The 16,121-nt window shown below is 36.1% G+C and overlaps 1 protein-coding gene across 1 annotated transcript in view; it reads right to left on the bottom strand.

The window, feature by feature from the left end:
* Window positions 1-16,121, bottom strand: part of jam3b (junctional adhesion molecule 3b) — a 36,806-nt gene that overhangs the window by 8,054 nt on the left and 12,631 nt on the right. The window lies entirely within an intron of this gene.

Raw genomic sequence — 16,121 nt, 5'->3', positions numbered from 1 at the left:
AGTGGTAATATTGTATCCATACAAATTGTTGTTTTTTTCTGAAAGAGCATACATTCAGGGCACTGAAATTTTAATGGCCATCTGATTGCTAGGGATAATTTTTATGAATCTTTGATGATTGTATTTTGGGCCAAGGCTCTTGAGAATTCACCCGTCTAACACAGAACAAGACTAGTACAAAAGACAGGGCTGCAAATCTGAGAGAGAAACCACATCAGCGTGTTGCGGTAAAAAGTGAGAAGGACAAATATTGGTGTTGTTTTTTAAAAAAAAACCTCTTTTACAACCTCTTTTTGTTGATGAATACCATTATTAATTTATACAGCATAATTGTTGTGAATATGCATTTTTGTTAACTTGTTGTCATGTGAACAACCAGAGACTAATAGAGTGATGTATTTTTTAACAAATCTAAAATATACATCTCTGTAATGATTCTCGGTTCATTTAGAATCAGACACAAGTGAAAAACGAATCACAGTTCAGTGAAGGGGTCAGTTGTCAACTCAGTAATGGCTCTGGACGATTCACTGAGTGAGCAAGTTGAATCTTTTTGACTGAATCATTCAAAAGAATGATTATAAATTATTATGATTATAAAAATAAATTATTTTATTTTTTTAATTTTATGTTTTCATTTTAACTGTAGTAACGTTATTATGTGCTTTTGTCCTTTTTATTAATTTTCTTTTAAAATATTTCTATTTAGCTCCAATTTATTTGATTTCATATAATATAATAAATATAATATAATATAATATAATATAATCAGATTTATTTCAATTACAGAAAATTATTTTTAATAGTTTCAGTGAACAATAACAACACTGGTAGGATCAGGTCAAACAGCACATGGACGTACACAAAGCTTTCCTGATTACTGCAAATGGCGACATAGATTTTTGAATAATGGTCACACATTTTTAGTCGCATTTGTGACCATTGTCACAGCCTGGGGCCTTGCATACAGCAAAGAGCTGAATTACTGCTATTTATTGTGCATTAATCAGTATGACTATGAATTTAATTTCATAGATCAATTAAGCATGATTGAAGTAGTGTAAATAATACTTTTTAATTCAGAAGTTTTAGAAAGAGGTGCAGATCAATGAAATGACATAATGGGAAAGGATGCAGGATGTGCCCAGAAAAACCCCCTTCACAAACACATCCACACGTTTACATCCTCTTTTACAATCACATCCAGCCAGATGGAGGACACAAAGGCCATTGACCACTCTGTGACTAGACGGCCAGGAAGCGGTGACGGCATCTCTCGTCTCCTTTTCCCTTTTTCTGTCTGCCACATCCTGTATTCTCATGTCATCAAATATGGGGCTGGTACAAAAACCATAGCTTGTGTCAGTAATGTTTGCCTCCATACACCTCACCCGATGATGTAGGGTCTGTCCTGTCAGGTGAAGTCTCTGTGGTCTGATGCCATTTGAGGGATAATTGAGCCCTCAAACAAGGCAGGTGCTCTATGACCTACATATCCTGACCTCTCTCTTTCTGTTAGGAGAGCACAGCTGGATGAGATGTGACAATCCTAGCCAAGCTTTAATCTTCCACTTCTTCCTTAATATAACTGTTGGTTCTCTTCAGTAATCTTAGTGTAATGCCTGGGTAAAATCCTGGGCATTACAGAACTGAATAATATAATGGAGCGAGGGAGAGCGCGAGAGAGAGAGAGAGAGAGAGAGAGAGAGAGAGAGAGAGAGAGAGAGAGAGAGAGAGCGCTTTACTGACTTAGCCTAATTTCCATATCTACACAATGCATCTGTGTGCTGTTAAAATCAATCAACAGCATTTGATTTTGAAGGGTCTGACTTACAGTGAGACTTAAAGGAAGTGAATGGGGCCAATCAGTAAACACCAAAATAGTCATTGTTTCAATATGATAGCCACAAGACAAACAAATATGCATGTTAACATTATTTTAATGTGCTAACTATTCTCTGTTTGAAGTTACAGGTATATTCAGTTTTAAAACTTTGTGACCATGTAACTGCTTAACCCCTAAAACCCTAAAAATACTGTAAAATTAGGATTTTAAACAACTTTACAGCACAAGTTTTAACAGAAAAAATTAAGATACATTACCGTTCAAAAGTTTAGGGTCAGAAATATAAAGTCTCTCATGCTCATCAACGCTGCATTTATCTGATTAAAAATACAGTAAAAACTTAAATATTATTACAATTTAAAATAACTGTTTTCCATTTTAAAATGTACTTTATTCCTGTGGTTGTAAAGGATCATTACTTGAGTCTTCAGTGTCACATGATCCTTCAGAAATCATTCTAATATGCTGATTTGGTGCTTAAGAAACATTTCTTATTATTATCAATGTTGAAAACAGTTGTGCTGCTTCATATTTTTGTGGAAACTGTGATGCATTTTTTTTTTTTTTTTTTTCAGAAGAACAGTATTTGTTTGAAATAGATTTTTTTGTAACATTATAAATGTCTTTACTGTCACTTTTGATCAATTTAATGCATTCTTACTGAATAAAAGTATTAATTTCTTTCAGGAAAAAATGACCCCAAACTTTTGAACGATATAAGTGCTTTTATAAAATTATAAGCTTCACATTTCTGCTCTTAAATCACCCCTTGCTGCTCTTAATAAGTGTTTCACCTTAACCTTGATATTTGCCTTTTTTTTTTCTTTTTTTTTTAAAGAAAAAGATGGACAAGTCCCAAATGATTTTTTGAGGTAATCCACATGCTGTTTACTGAGCTTAACTTGTATTTAACCCGGAATAGTTCTTTAAAACTGCACGGATGGACCACCTTGTAATCGAACTCAGAAAAGCGCACGACGGTGAGGTTGCCCTGTTCGAGGAGGCCATTTTCTAATCCTGGCATCAACACCTAACTCAGCATGACGGCCTATGGAGAAACATTACACCACAGAGAAATGAGTTATACAGCCAGAATCATGGGGCTGTTTGGACAGCCTCCACAGCGCAACGTTTAAAACCCACCACACCCTGCATCGTGCAGAAAAGCCGAAACACATTCTGCTCCGACGCAGCCAGTCAGAGAGCATTCAACACATTCGGTTCACTCAGCAATGCATGAAGTGGATAATATTCCTTGTTATTTTTAAACTGCAGCATTGATTCATTTCGCTAGGGGGGAGGAGGCTGGGAGGTTGTTCACTGGCTGAGAAAGAGATGCCCACAGAGCCATTCATTACACATCCTGGGTCTACTTCACTGGGATTTGATTGGATGTGTCCCATAGCTCCCTATAAGCTGATCGTATCCAACTGGAATAGATTCTGAAGCTCAGAGTGATATCACATAGACAGTCACACTCGGGCTCTGCCCCCGCAGCTTTAAAACAATCTGCATGTTCGTAGCCCTGAACAATTCATGATGTGCAAGAGGTCACAAATCCTCCTCCACTGACACATGGAGAACTGTACAGCAATATTCCCAGTGTGACTTCGCTGAGGAGTGTATTTCTTACACTACAGCCTGTACGAACACTTGTGTAGACTCACTTGGACAAATGTTTTCTTGCTTTAAACTCAAGTGTTGAATTTCCCAACCATTGAGAAAAAACAAAGAAGACTACGTGTTTTAAATTCACATTTTGTCTCATGGGCATTTTGGCATCTGTTTTTGTTTGATGCAGATGGGAGGAATGCAAGCTCTTATGAAATCTAGTGGGCTTCCTACCACCTACATAGACAGCTGCCTTCTAAAGGAGCATCTTAATGGTCACAGGACCTCATAGTGAGTAATATGAAGCACTTTAATTAGGCAATAACTCAATTTTTACACAAATTTTGGGTAAAACAATTATCATTAACAATTTTTTTTTTATCATTAACATTTCTCTCGCTTCATCTGCGATTTTGTTTTTCACTGAGCCTGTTGCGGTGCATTATGGGGTAGAATTTTCTAGGAAACAAATGATGCCCAAATCAAAGTAGCATAATTGAAGTGGACCTATAATGCCCCTTTTCACAAGATGTAATATAAGTCTCTGGTGTCCCCAGAACGTGTCTGTGAAGTTTTAGCTCAAAATACCCCACTGATCATTTATTATAGCTCGTCAAATTTGCCCCTATTTGGGTGTGAGCAAAAACACGCCATTTTTGTGTGTCCCTTTAAATGCAAATGAGCTGCTGCTCCCAGCCCGCTTTCCAGAAGAGGGTGGAGCTTTCACAGCTCACACTTCGTTTGCTCAACAACAACAAAGCTGGAATATCTCACACAGCCAAACGACTGTCAGTAACGGTGTTCAGCCTTACATTGTTCAAACCGGAGTCGGACACTGATGGAGAGACTCAGGAAGAACTTACAACTTTCTGAATGGTTAGTGGATAAATTTATGTAGTTGCTGTGGAGTTGATATATCTCATCGACTAGCATGTGCCCTCATGTTAATCTTTTGTGCAAATCCAGCGTTGTGAAGCAATCTGTCATAAAATGATGGCATGACAACAACACTCTACTACAACAACCCTTCCTCTTCTCTAAAGCAGCCCAACATGGCCTCACCCCCTTTGTTGTATGTTCCCGGGGGCAGGGTTTATGTCAATTTTGGGGTTTGTGATGTCACTAACCTGAGAAGAAGCTCGTTGTAGTCCCTACCAGCCATTTGTTGTAGTCCTAGAAAAGTGATTTCTGTAAAAGAAAATATCTCCCTCTGCATTGAACTTTGAGCATCGCAACTTTGCGGATGTTATTTATGCTCAAACAGCAACATTACACACTAACTAAAGTTAAAAAAGTGAAATCACAATCAAGGACCCCTTTAAGTTAGTAATTAAGTGTCATTTAATTACAAAAAAAATGCGACTAAAGCAGTCAGAAAAAAAAAAAAAAAAAAAACAACAACTTCACATCAGGGGGACTGAAAAAACACAAACAAACAACTAATAACAATATCCAGCTAAAAATACTAAAATTACACATTTTTGACATTTTATTTTAAATTTCATTGAGAATTTTTTAATTTAAATCGCATAATATTAACCACTTGTTGTCAATATTACATATTTCAGCTTTAAAAGGTGTATTTAGCTCACTAGTGCTCATAAACACAGTTATGGATTAATAAATTGATCTCATATAAATAAACAAAAAAATTTTGTTGAAACAAAGATGAAAGTCATGAGCAAAGAAACACCAGCCACTACACTCCAACCAAAAATATTACTGCCCATAATAATGATAACGTTTTCCAATACACTCCAATGAGCATAAAAAAATTCCATGGGAAAATCCCATGTAAAAATGCATTTCTGTTGAGAATGCATTTTTTCTTGTGAAGCCATGGCTGTGTTAAACCCCCTCTACAAATAATCTCCTCGTAGGACATCCCACCTGCTCCAGGGAAAGTAGCTTAGCTGACCTTTCAGAACTCATGAAAACAACGGCATCCGCAAAAGTGTAGTGGTTTAAGCTTTGAGTCAGTAATAGTGGTGTTTTTACAGCTGTAGCCGGCTCTTACTCTCTTGACACTGCCCAAACTGATGACCTCAACGGACTACAGTTTTATCTCCTTTAAACATATTTACATTTAGGTCTGTCACAGTTTTATTTGCATGGGTGAAAGGTTCAACAAGAGACTCTTTTGCATAAGCGCAGAAGATTACGAAGAGAAAATGCTTATTTTTAGAGGTCTGAAGTTGAATGTTCATTCGCTTACAGTCTAAAAAGTCTCAAGCGGCTGGAGAAATGACAGTAATGACCTTTTATTCTGCCCTCAGACTCTTCTGTTTCATCCAATCTCAAGTGAAGATGTCTAATAATGAAAGCAGAGAGGAAGGTACCTCAGGGAGCTAGACACATTCATTACATCGGCTATATATTTTGTTCATTTACATGTAACCCTCATGTTGGATATATCCGTATGCTCTGATTCTTATTCGGTGATTCTGTTATGTAACATATTCCCCAAGTCCCATTACTCTAAATGTTGTGAACTGCTAGATGAGTAGATTTCTCGGAAGAAATTAGTTTCTTTCTTGTTCCACAAAGACTAAAAATAGTAGTGTTCAGCAAAGATAAGGCAATCTCCACAACGAAAATACCTCTGATATTCATTCAGCTGCTGAGCAAATGTCACTAGGCGTCACTTCAAAGTGCAAGTGTAGAACAAGCAGGCATTCCTTCTGAAGTGTACCTCTAACTAAAACACAACACTGACTTGCTATGGTCTACAGTACGAGGAATGTTCATTGTCTTTGATGTCTGATGTGCTTTTTAAAATCCACAGCTACATAAGATGCATTCCTATGTCCAATAACAATCAGACGAGCAAAAGGGATGAAACAGAATGCAGGGAATTGAGACGCCTTTTTAAAAGTTTTACTATTTATAACTTGACGCAGCGTCTTGAAAACACACCACCTTGGTACGCTCAGAAAACAGCAAGTATTAGACGGCATGCAATAAATATATATATATATATATATATATATATATATATATATATATGTAACGGTACACAAACTTGACGGTTCGGTGCAGATTCAGTACAACAGGGGGGAAAAAACTAATCATAAAATTCCTTCTTTTTTTCTTATTTTTTTTATTAAACAGTGGTTTATTGAACAAAATGTCTCTCTCTCTCTTTAAATAAATGCATTTATTATTTAACATGTTCTTAAGGATAAAAAAATCTATCTCAGCGAATGCTGTAAACTACATACAGGGAGCCCTTTCTTGTACATTATAATAATATTAAAGGTTACAATTAACATCAAGAAAATAGCTTGAGAATAATATCTCACGTAGCATATTTACCTCAGGCAAGTTATTTTCTGTCCACAGCATATTAGTTCACTAGAGACATGAACTCTAGAGAGGCGCATTTCACTAAATATATGCACTATATTACCTTATATATTCATTATATTAAATATATTTCTTATATTCATTATATATTCATTAATATATATTAGTAAATATATTCAAATTTACTTTATCTGTTAGTAATGTCTTAATTATTTAATATATGATTAAATAAATTTGTCATAATATAAGTCATAATAAGTCTCTGGTTTCCCCAGAATGTGTCTGTGATGTTTCAGCCCAAAATACCCCACAGATCATTTATTATAGCTTGTCAAATTTGCCCCTATTTGGGTGTGAGCAAAAACGCGCTGCTTTTGTGTGTCCCTTTAAATGCAAATGAGCTGCTGCTCCCAGCCCGCTTTCCAGAAGAGGGCAGAGCTTTAACAGCTCATGCTTCGGTTGCTCAACAACAACAAAGCTGGAGAATCTCACGCAGCCAAAATGACGATTGTCAGTAACAGTGTTCAGCCTTAAATTGTTCAAACCGGAGTCGGACACTGATTGAGAGACTCAGGAAGAAGTTACAACTTTTAGAATGCATCTGGACATTTCTGAATGGTTAGTGGATAAATTTATGTAGTTGTTGTGGAGCTGATTCAACTCATCGACTAACATGTGCCGTCATTTTTTGTGCGAATCCAGTGTTGAATCGACCCTCGTTTGTGAAGCAGTCCGGCATTAAAAAAAGAAGGCATGGTAACAACACTCTACTACAACAACTCTTCCTCTTCTCTAAAGCAGCCCAACATGGCCTCGCCCCCTTTGTTGCATGTTCCTGGGGCAGGGTTTATGTAAATTTTAGAGTTAGTGATGCCACTAATCTATCTAGCCATATTTAAAAAGTATATTTCTATATACTTATATATAATAATAATTATTAAATTATACAAATCTATTAAAATTATTATAAATTAAAGAATTCAAAGAATTTTTGTTTTAGAATTTAATGATAGAGAGTATCCTGTAGCATTTTACTTATTTAGATTAGGTAAATCTAGGTAGACTAGACCAGGTTGCACTATCAAATGCAATGGGATTCATTTGCATTACTCTAAATTCGGTGCTCTGTGAGAGTTCACTTTTAGCCAGAAGCTCTGCTCTTTGCATTTGTAATTTTTGCATTCGCATGTGTATGCTATAGGCTCTCTTAGAGGTATTTGAGGGCTAGACTCCAGTCTAGCTCCCCTCTGATCTAGCCAGGTCAAAGACTAAGCTTGAGTTGAGCCAGTGAGAGAGGGGCAGCGGTGTCACAGAATGCCTGAGTACATGTCACTTTGCGTCAGCATTAGTTACTGCAGGAGGCCCCTTTTCCTTTTGTCCTCCAGCCGACTGGAGTTCACGGGACCGGTGCGCTCAGTGAGTGTGCGTATCTCCCATTCCACATCTCTGTCTTGCATCCCTTTATGCCCATTCTGCATAGAGACAGGCTTCAAATGAGGTGAGATTTTGACAGTCAGCTGTGATTTAGTGATGGAATATGAAAATAGCTAAGTATGGCTTTATTTGCTTGCATCTGGAAATACTATATTTTGGCACCAAAAAGCAGTACAGGGAAATTAATTTTACAGATATACCATATTTGAAGTACTTTTCATCCTACATTCCAGTCACATGAAATAACTGGGCTTGATTAGATCGCCTTCTTTTTTCCCCCCAATAAAAATAGACCTCTTGTTTAGCATCACACATCACATGGTTGAAGTCCACATGAACGCCAATCGAAACCTTTGTTTTATGACACAGTTTCAGGCAGTGGGAGTGAATGAATACTAAATTAATCGGGACAGGGCCTGATGGCTACTGTGGCGGGACAAAAGCATTCCAGATAGCAAACAGTACAAAGGCGGATCACCTTTTATTACCCTCATTTTTTTTAAATTAATAAAAATATTTGATAAAATATAACAAAAATATAAATTTTAACATCCCTCAAGTGCTGTACATGTAAAAAAAAAAAAAAAAAAAAAAAAAAAAAAACCATTTTAAATAATAAACAGCTATGGACTAGCCATGTGTATTTCCCTGTCTATGGTTCAAGATGGAAAAATAATTAATAATAAATAAAATAAAAATCTAGTGTGTCCACCAGTCTGAAAATGATCATGTGAACATTTATTGAATTTTTAAATATTTTATATATGTGCTCTCTGAGACCCCAAACATGAGTAAATCAATATATTTTTTTATTTATTTTGAAAATGGACAAACTCAGCGGGTGGGTTAAATGTTTCCCCAACGTGCTGGGCAGTTTTATTTAACTCAACTATTGTTTAAAAATTGGCTTAAATGAACCCAAAATAGGTTGGAAATTAAAAATCAGACACATAATTACTAGAGGCAACAATAATAATCAAAAGGTGAACATTTATTAATAAGCAATTTAATAAATTCTTATTGAATAATTATTATTCATTAAACTTATTAATAAATGTTAATTTCCAACATACTTTGGGTTCATTTTAAACAAGCAATACAGTCATTTTTAAACAATAGTTGAGTTAAGTAAAACTACCCAGCAGGTTGGGCAAACATTTAACCCAACCGCTTGGTTAAAACAACCCAATTGCTGGGTTTGTCCATTTTCAACCCACCTTGGGTTGTTTTTAACCCAGCATTTTTTAGACTGTAGAACATGAGGGTTAAAATATAGGCTCAAATGACGAAACATCACTGAACCTCTCCCAATGCAGGTTAGTGATTCTTCAGAGGGCAGTTGTACGTAGAAAGACCATGAGTTATTTTCCACAGGGGTGAGAACAGGTTACTGTTGGAGATGCCTTTGCTATTTATAGCAGCTGTCAACAGCAGGCAGAGACTGTGCAACATACTAATTGGTTGCATTTGCAGGTAAGACAGAGCTGTGCATCTCCTCTTATCCCATTTGTGGGCAGCTGGGAGCCCTGACCCCCCCGATAAGCTTGTGTCTGTGAGATGCCATTTCAACAACTGCTTTCCACTGAAACTGATAATCAGAGATATGAAATGAATTTGCATACATGCACACAATATTTAGGCTATGCTTATCTCCTCCATCAGCGATAAAAGGCCCTAATTTAGCTAACCAAATTGTTTTCGGCTGATCGGAGGATCACGTATTCGCCGTGAGGCGGCTCCAACCCAAAATCTGTAAATCGTGTTGCACTCAGTTCCAGAATTAGCCGCTCACTGCTTTCAGCACAGATGGCGTCATCGCCACTCTCTGCAAATGCCTCACATTCTAGTGCAAGCACACTGACCTCTTCCTTAATCCTAATTAGGACTGTAATATCTGCCAGAGCCTTCTTCAGGAGCAGTGGCAGTACAAGCGTGCTCTTTGAAACATAAAGAGAAACCTTCTCTTCTCTGTAAATCGTGACATTAAACAATATGAGATCGTGACGTTTCTGGATTTCTGATGACGTCTTTACAGTGATGGATTAGAGCATGAAATACACACAAGCGTCATCGCAGCGGTGCTCCAGCCAGCGTGTTTCTCTAAATAATGGGCTGTGACAAATACATAGGAGAATTGGGCTAAATCCCTGAGCAGGCTTAATAAAATCGAGAGTGATCTGAAGTCTAAAGGACATTAACTCATATATTCTCTCTGCTGCTCGAGCCTTAAAAGGTCCCAGTGCTGGAAACAGCATCTATTGTTGAGTGCGTGAATTGTGTAGCAAAGCAGTGAGGTACTGACAGCTGAATAATACCACCCCACTGTCGCTGGAGACTTGTTGATTTAGCAGGGATATGCTCATAATCCTTTTCACTTCCTGTTCAAAGGAAAAGCCCCAGAATGCAACGGGATAGGTGAAAAGAGCACCCTGGGGGTGACTGTTTTTGAAGAGGGAATATTGTTGCGTTTCACAATTACTCTGTAGAATCACACATAAACATTTGGTGTGAAAAAAAAAAAATTCTGTACATCCTGGTATTGAAAAAGTTTAAAAAGCATTATATCATATGACATGCTTATATCATTTTAACACACAATAATCTAACACAAAATAAGTTATAACATAGTAAAACATATCTAATCTAATCTAATTTAAATGTATAAAATAAAATAAAAGCAACACAATGGAGAAAAGGAGAAAAGTTCTCAGTCTACATTCGAGAAAACCAATCTCTCACTAAGCAGTGACTAAACCATCAGCAGGAAGCCTATAAACAACATAATAGACCCGGTTGCAGCATTCACTCCTCTCTTCAAGATACAATCAGGGCTAAAACAGCAAGCCAAGCAAATACCCCTGAACTCTCATTGTCTATTGTGCAGCGCTGGCCCCCCATAGCATCTCTCATTAATTGTCTTTTGTTTGCACTCTTGTACAAAAGCCATGTTGTGTAGCGCTACTCGCAGTTTTGAACAGTTGGATCTGAAGTTGTGGCTGCGCTTTGGAATAGGGTTGCAAAACTTTACATCTGCCTCATGCATTCATTATAAAATCGGTCGCATTTAAAAATGAAATCAATATGACTGTTGGCTGAAGTATAACGTTAGTTTGTATTAGTAACTGTGGATTGATTTCTTGTCATCATATATTTACAATATAGGGAATTCTAGAAAATGATAAGTAAAATGAATATCAATCATTAGCTATCTTAATGTAAAAAATGTATTTATATTTATTATCTTTGTTTTTTTTTTTGTTTTTTTTTTAATATCTGAGTGCATTTCATTCATGTGTTGCACATAGTGTTTTTTTTTTATTAAATTGATTTAATTTTCTCTTTAAAGTCCCCCTGTGGTGAAAATCAAGCTTTTAATGTTGTTTATATGTCTATGTGGTGTTTTAATTATGCTTTAAAACAAACCATGTGCAAATTCATCAGTCAACACCATTGTTGAGTATTTTCTTTTTAAAACTGCAGTGAACCAAAGACGGTCTCAAAAACGCGGTTTGAAATCGCTGGTGTTTCTGACGTCACAAACTACCTTGTAACCAATTACATCAACATGTGATTGTCAACAAGTGGATCTCTGAACTGGTGTGAGTGAGTGGAGACGGGGCTAATTTGCATATTCATAGAATCACGTATACTAAATGAGACAAGGGTGTAGAGTTACATTCAAGCAATTTTAAGGCATGAAGACATTATTTTTTCAAAGGATAAAACATTTAAATATGTCATTTTGGTGATCAAAGATGAGTTTTAAGGGATAAAATTATTGACTACAGGTGGACTTTAAGTCAAATAAATTTTATAATCCGATTTGAATACAATCTGAAAAAAAAAAAAAAAAATAAATAAAAAAATAGATATATGGTGTTACATAAAGCCTTGTTTCCACTGAAAATACCTGGAACAATTTGTCCCAGGAACTTTTTTTCCCAGAAACCCCCTACCTTGCGAGTAGGGACTTCCTGAGGGGGAAATTTTTACACGGAACTTCATTTAGACCCTGGTCCCTGCAGTCGAAACACACCGAGTACCATCCCAAAGTCCCTAGTTCCTGGGGAAAGTTTCTGCAGTGAAAAAGCGACTTAAAGGATTAGTTCACTTTCATATAAATTTTCCTTATAATTTACTCACCCCCATGTCATCCAAGATGTTCATGTCTTTCTTTCTTCAGTCTGCTGTATGTCCTATGCCTTCCCTATTCTACTTACGAAACGAACGTTACATTTTTTCCGTAAGTAGAATAGGGAAGGCGTAGGACATACAGCGTAAGCTTTTTGAAGAATTCGAAAGTACGGTTTTGGCGGAAGCACTTGGAAGGCGATCATGTGTTTACATAAAGCATATACATTTACATTTTTTTCGTAAATGACCGATCGTTTCGCTAGATAAGACCCTTATTCCTCGTCTGGTATCGTTTAAAGCCCTTTGAAGCTCCACTAAAACTATAATTTTGACCTTCAACCGTTTGGAGGCCACTGAAGTCCATTATAAGGAGAATAATCCTGGAATGTTTTCATCAAAAACCTTAATTTCTTTTTGACTGAAGAAAGAAAGACATGGGGGTGAGTAAATTATCAGGAAAATTTTATATGAAAGTGAACTAATCCTTTAAGTAGTACCATCTGCAAAAAGGTATGTTCCTACATGGCCAGTTCTCTCTTTTCATTTGCAAATGTGCAAATACAGGCCACATTCACTTGTAGCTCTATAGCAACACCATAAAACACGCCTTCTCTCTGCTCAAGTACCAGTGATGTGCTAGCACAGAGAGTTTTAAATCAGGACCACAAACCCAATCAATCCATTAACACGGTTCTGCAAATACTATATATAGCTGGTTATGCAAGCCTTTCGTTTGGGAAACAGCCAAACACATAAACCTTGAGGTTTTCAGCAACATTAAAAAGCAGCAAAAACTATATCTGCAGAAATTAAATTAACATTCACAACTGCATACTAAACTACGTAACAGCAGACACGAGTATTGTGACAGTCTTCCGGGCTTTTGTATTTGAAAAGGACCTCTAATGTAAACGAGAGAGGGTCTACTCTCAGCATGATTTATACTGTGTTTAACAGACTTGCCTGTTTGAGAAAGGCTTTTGGACCTGTTTTCAGGAACCGTAATTCACCGCTACTTTGATGTCAGATTAATACGCATCCTCGTGCCAGATCCACAGAGGTAATGCAGACCAGCCAGGCACGAGCATCACTGATAATGTGTGACGGTCTGAGACAACAGACAACAGGTGAGTCAGTGTTTGGACAGACACTGCAGGTGAGAGGTTGACCAGGAAAAGCATTATGTCTTTACTGTCACTTTTGATCAATTAAATGCACCCTTGCTGAATAAAAGCATTCAAATTTTTTTTTAATATTACTAATCTGAATGATCCTTTTGAATGGTAGTGCATGATTAGAAGATATATTAATTAAAATAATAATAATAATAATAATAAAAAAGCCAAGATGTCAAGAATTTTAAGTTAATAACCTTAAATTACATGCTATTTCTCACATAAAACACGAAGGATTCAGAAGACAAGACTTAATGATACGTTTATGGTGTTTTTGTGGCCTTATGATGCATTAAATCTCAAGTCTCCATTCACTGAACTGCATGAAAAAAATGAACAGAATATATATATATATATATATATATTTATATATATATATATATATATATATATATATATATGAAGTCACTACCAGTCAAAAGTTTGGAAACATTACTATTTTTAATGTTTTTGAAAGAAGTCTCTTATGCTCATTAAGGCTGCATTTATTTCATAATAAATACAGAAAAAACAATAATATTGTGAAATATTATTACAATTTAAAATTATGGTTTTCTATTTTAATATACTTTAAAATATAATTTATTTCTGTGATGCAAAGCTGAATTTTCAGCATCATTACTCCAGTCTTCAGTGTCACATGATCCTTCAGAAATCATTCTAATATGCTGATTTGATACTCAGTTATTATCAATGTTGAAAACAGTTGTGTTGCTTAATATTTTTTTTGGGAACCTGTGATAGTTTTTTCAGGATTCATTGATGAGTAAAAGGTTAAAAAGAACAGCATTTATTCAAAATATAAATCTTTTCTAACAATATAAATCTTTACTATCACTTTTTATCAGTTTAACACATCCGTGCTGTATAAAAGTATTAATTTCTTTCAAAAAAAAAGAAAGAAAAAAAAATGACTGACCCCAAACTTTTGAACGGTAGTGTATATTGTTACAAAAGATTTCTATTTTAAATAACTGCTGATTTTTTTAAACTTTTTATTCATCAAAAGAATCCTGAAAAAGTATCACAGGTTATAAAATAATATTAAGCAGCACAACTGTTTCCAACATTGATAATAAATCAGCATATTACAATGATTTCTGAAGGATCATGTGACACTGGAGTAATGATGCTGACAATTCAGCTTTACATCACAGAAATAAATTATATTTTAAAGTATATTAAAATAGAAAACCATAATTTTAAATTGTAATAATATTTCACAATATTGTTTTTTCTGTATTTATTATGAAATAAATGCAGCCTTAATGAGCATAAGAGACTTTGTTCGAAAACATTAAAAATAGTAATGTTTCCAAACTTTTGACTGGTAGTGTATATATATCAAAATATTCATAAATTTCATTATAAAACAGCAAGAATTTCCCAGTCTGTACTGAGAAGCTTTATGTATAAACATCTTTAATTTCATTTGCTTGACTGATCACTTCTCAGAGATTCAGCAGAGCGTCAACACCACCACAAATTAAAACAGTGAGATTTTTGCATAAATCTACAAAATACACTTATGTTTCACCTAAAAAAAAAAAGTCTGAGGAATTTAAAGAGCGAGTTAGGCTGAAACAACAAATGTTCACAAAGGCATGCTTCAGACTCAAATAGTTCGCATACGCCGTCTAAGTGGCCAGAGAGGGAATGTTGCAATGAAACAGGTGGGGTGAGAGTGGGGGTTTCATGGCTCGGGACGCACACCATCTGAGCACCACGCAAGCAGTGACCTCCCCAAAGGAACCACTTTATCACCTGCTCAGGAAGATCCCCTTCTTGTTTGGGAAATGCTTTGCTCCTGCTCACTCGGCGAAAATGTGGAGCATTCGATGCCCATCCGCTGCCCGGTCATCTAAAACAAATGTGGACATTCCAGTGGACCGTGGGAGGATGCGAAAGACAGACATCTAGATGCAACTACGGGAAAGCACATGATATCATGTGGCTATAGCAGCGTAGCGAGGGTGTGCACTTATATTCAACAGTCAGATTCTGTTGCTCTTTTTCCCAGTTGCAGATTTGCCAGAAACGTTAACACTTGCAAAAACAAACGCAGCATATTTTGAATCATAAAATGCTCTTGGTTAGCCACAGAGGCAACATTAAAACTTGGACAGAGCTCTCACAATCCTTCATGATTTACCAACAGTGACATTTCAACTGCTTTGGCACTTCTTCAAGGCCCAGGAAGCCACACTGATCAAGGTTGGAGATAACAGATACATCTGATGTTAACATGCTCGGTTTAAAAAAAAACAATAACAATAAAAAAAAGGAAAGAACCGTGTTAGCTTGAGCCAGAAGTATTCAACTAAAGTGAAACCAGTTTAATCTCCATTCTTTTATGAGGCAACCTGAGACTTATCGGAAAGTAGGGCTGAGCATTGATACACATTTCCTGATTCGATTCCAATTCATATAAGTATATTTCAGTTACAATGTCCATTTAAAATGGTAATGTGAGGTAATGGTAACCTGATGTTGATTCAATAACTACTCTGTCGGATTCAGTGAAAGATTCGTCAGGCTGATTCAAACTTCTAAGTTTGTGAGTTTTTTAATGATTCATTAAAATGACCTGCTCAAAAGAGACGTGTGTGTGAACT

The sequence above is a fragment of the Ctenopharyngodon idella genome, chromosome 21 (genome assembly GCF_019924925.1).
Source record: "Ctenopharyngodon idella isolate HZGC_01 chromosome 21, HZGC01, whole genome shotgun sequence".
Taxonomy (NCBI): Eukaryota; Metazoa; Chordata; class Actinopteri; order Cypriniformes; family Xenocyprididae; genus Ctenopharyngodon; species Ctenopharyngodon idella.
Note: the sequence above shows the minus strand (reverse complement) of the source record. Positions and strands in the feature narration are given on the sequence as shown.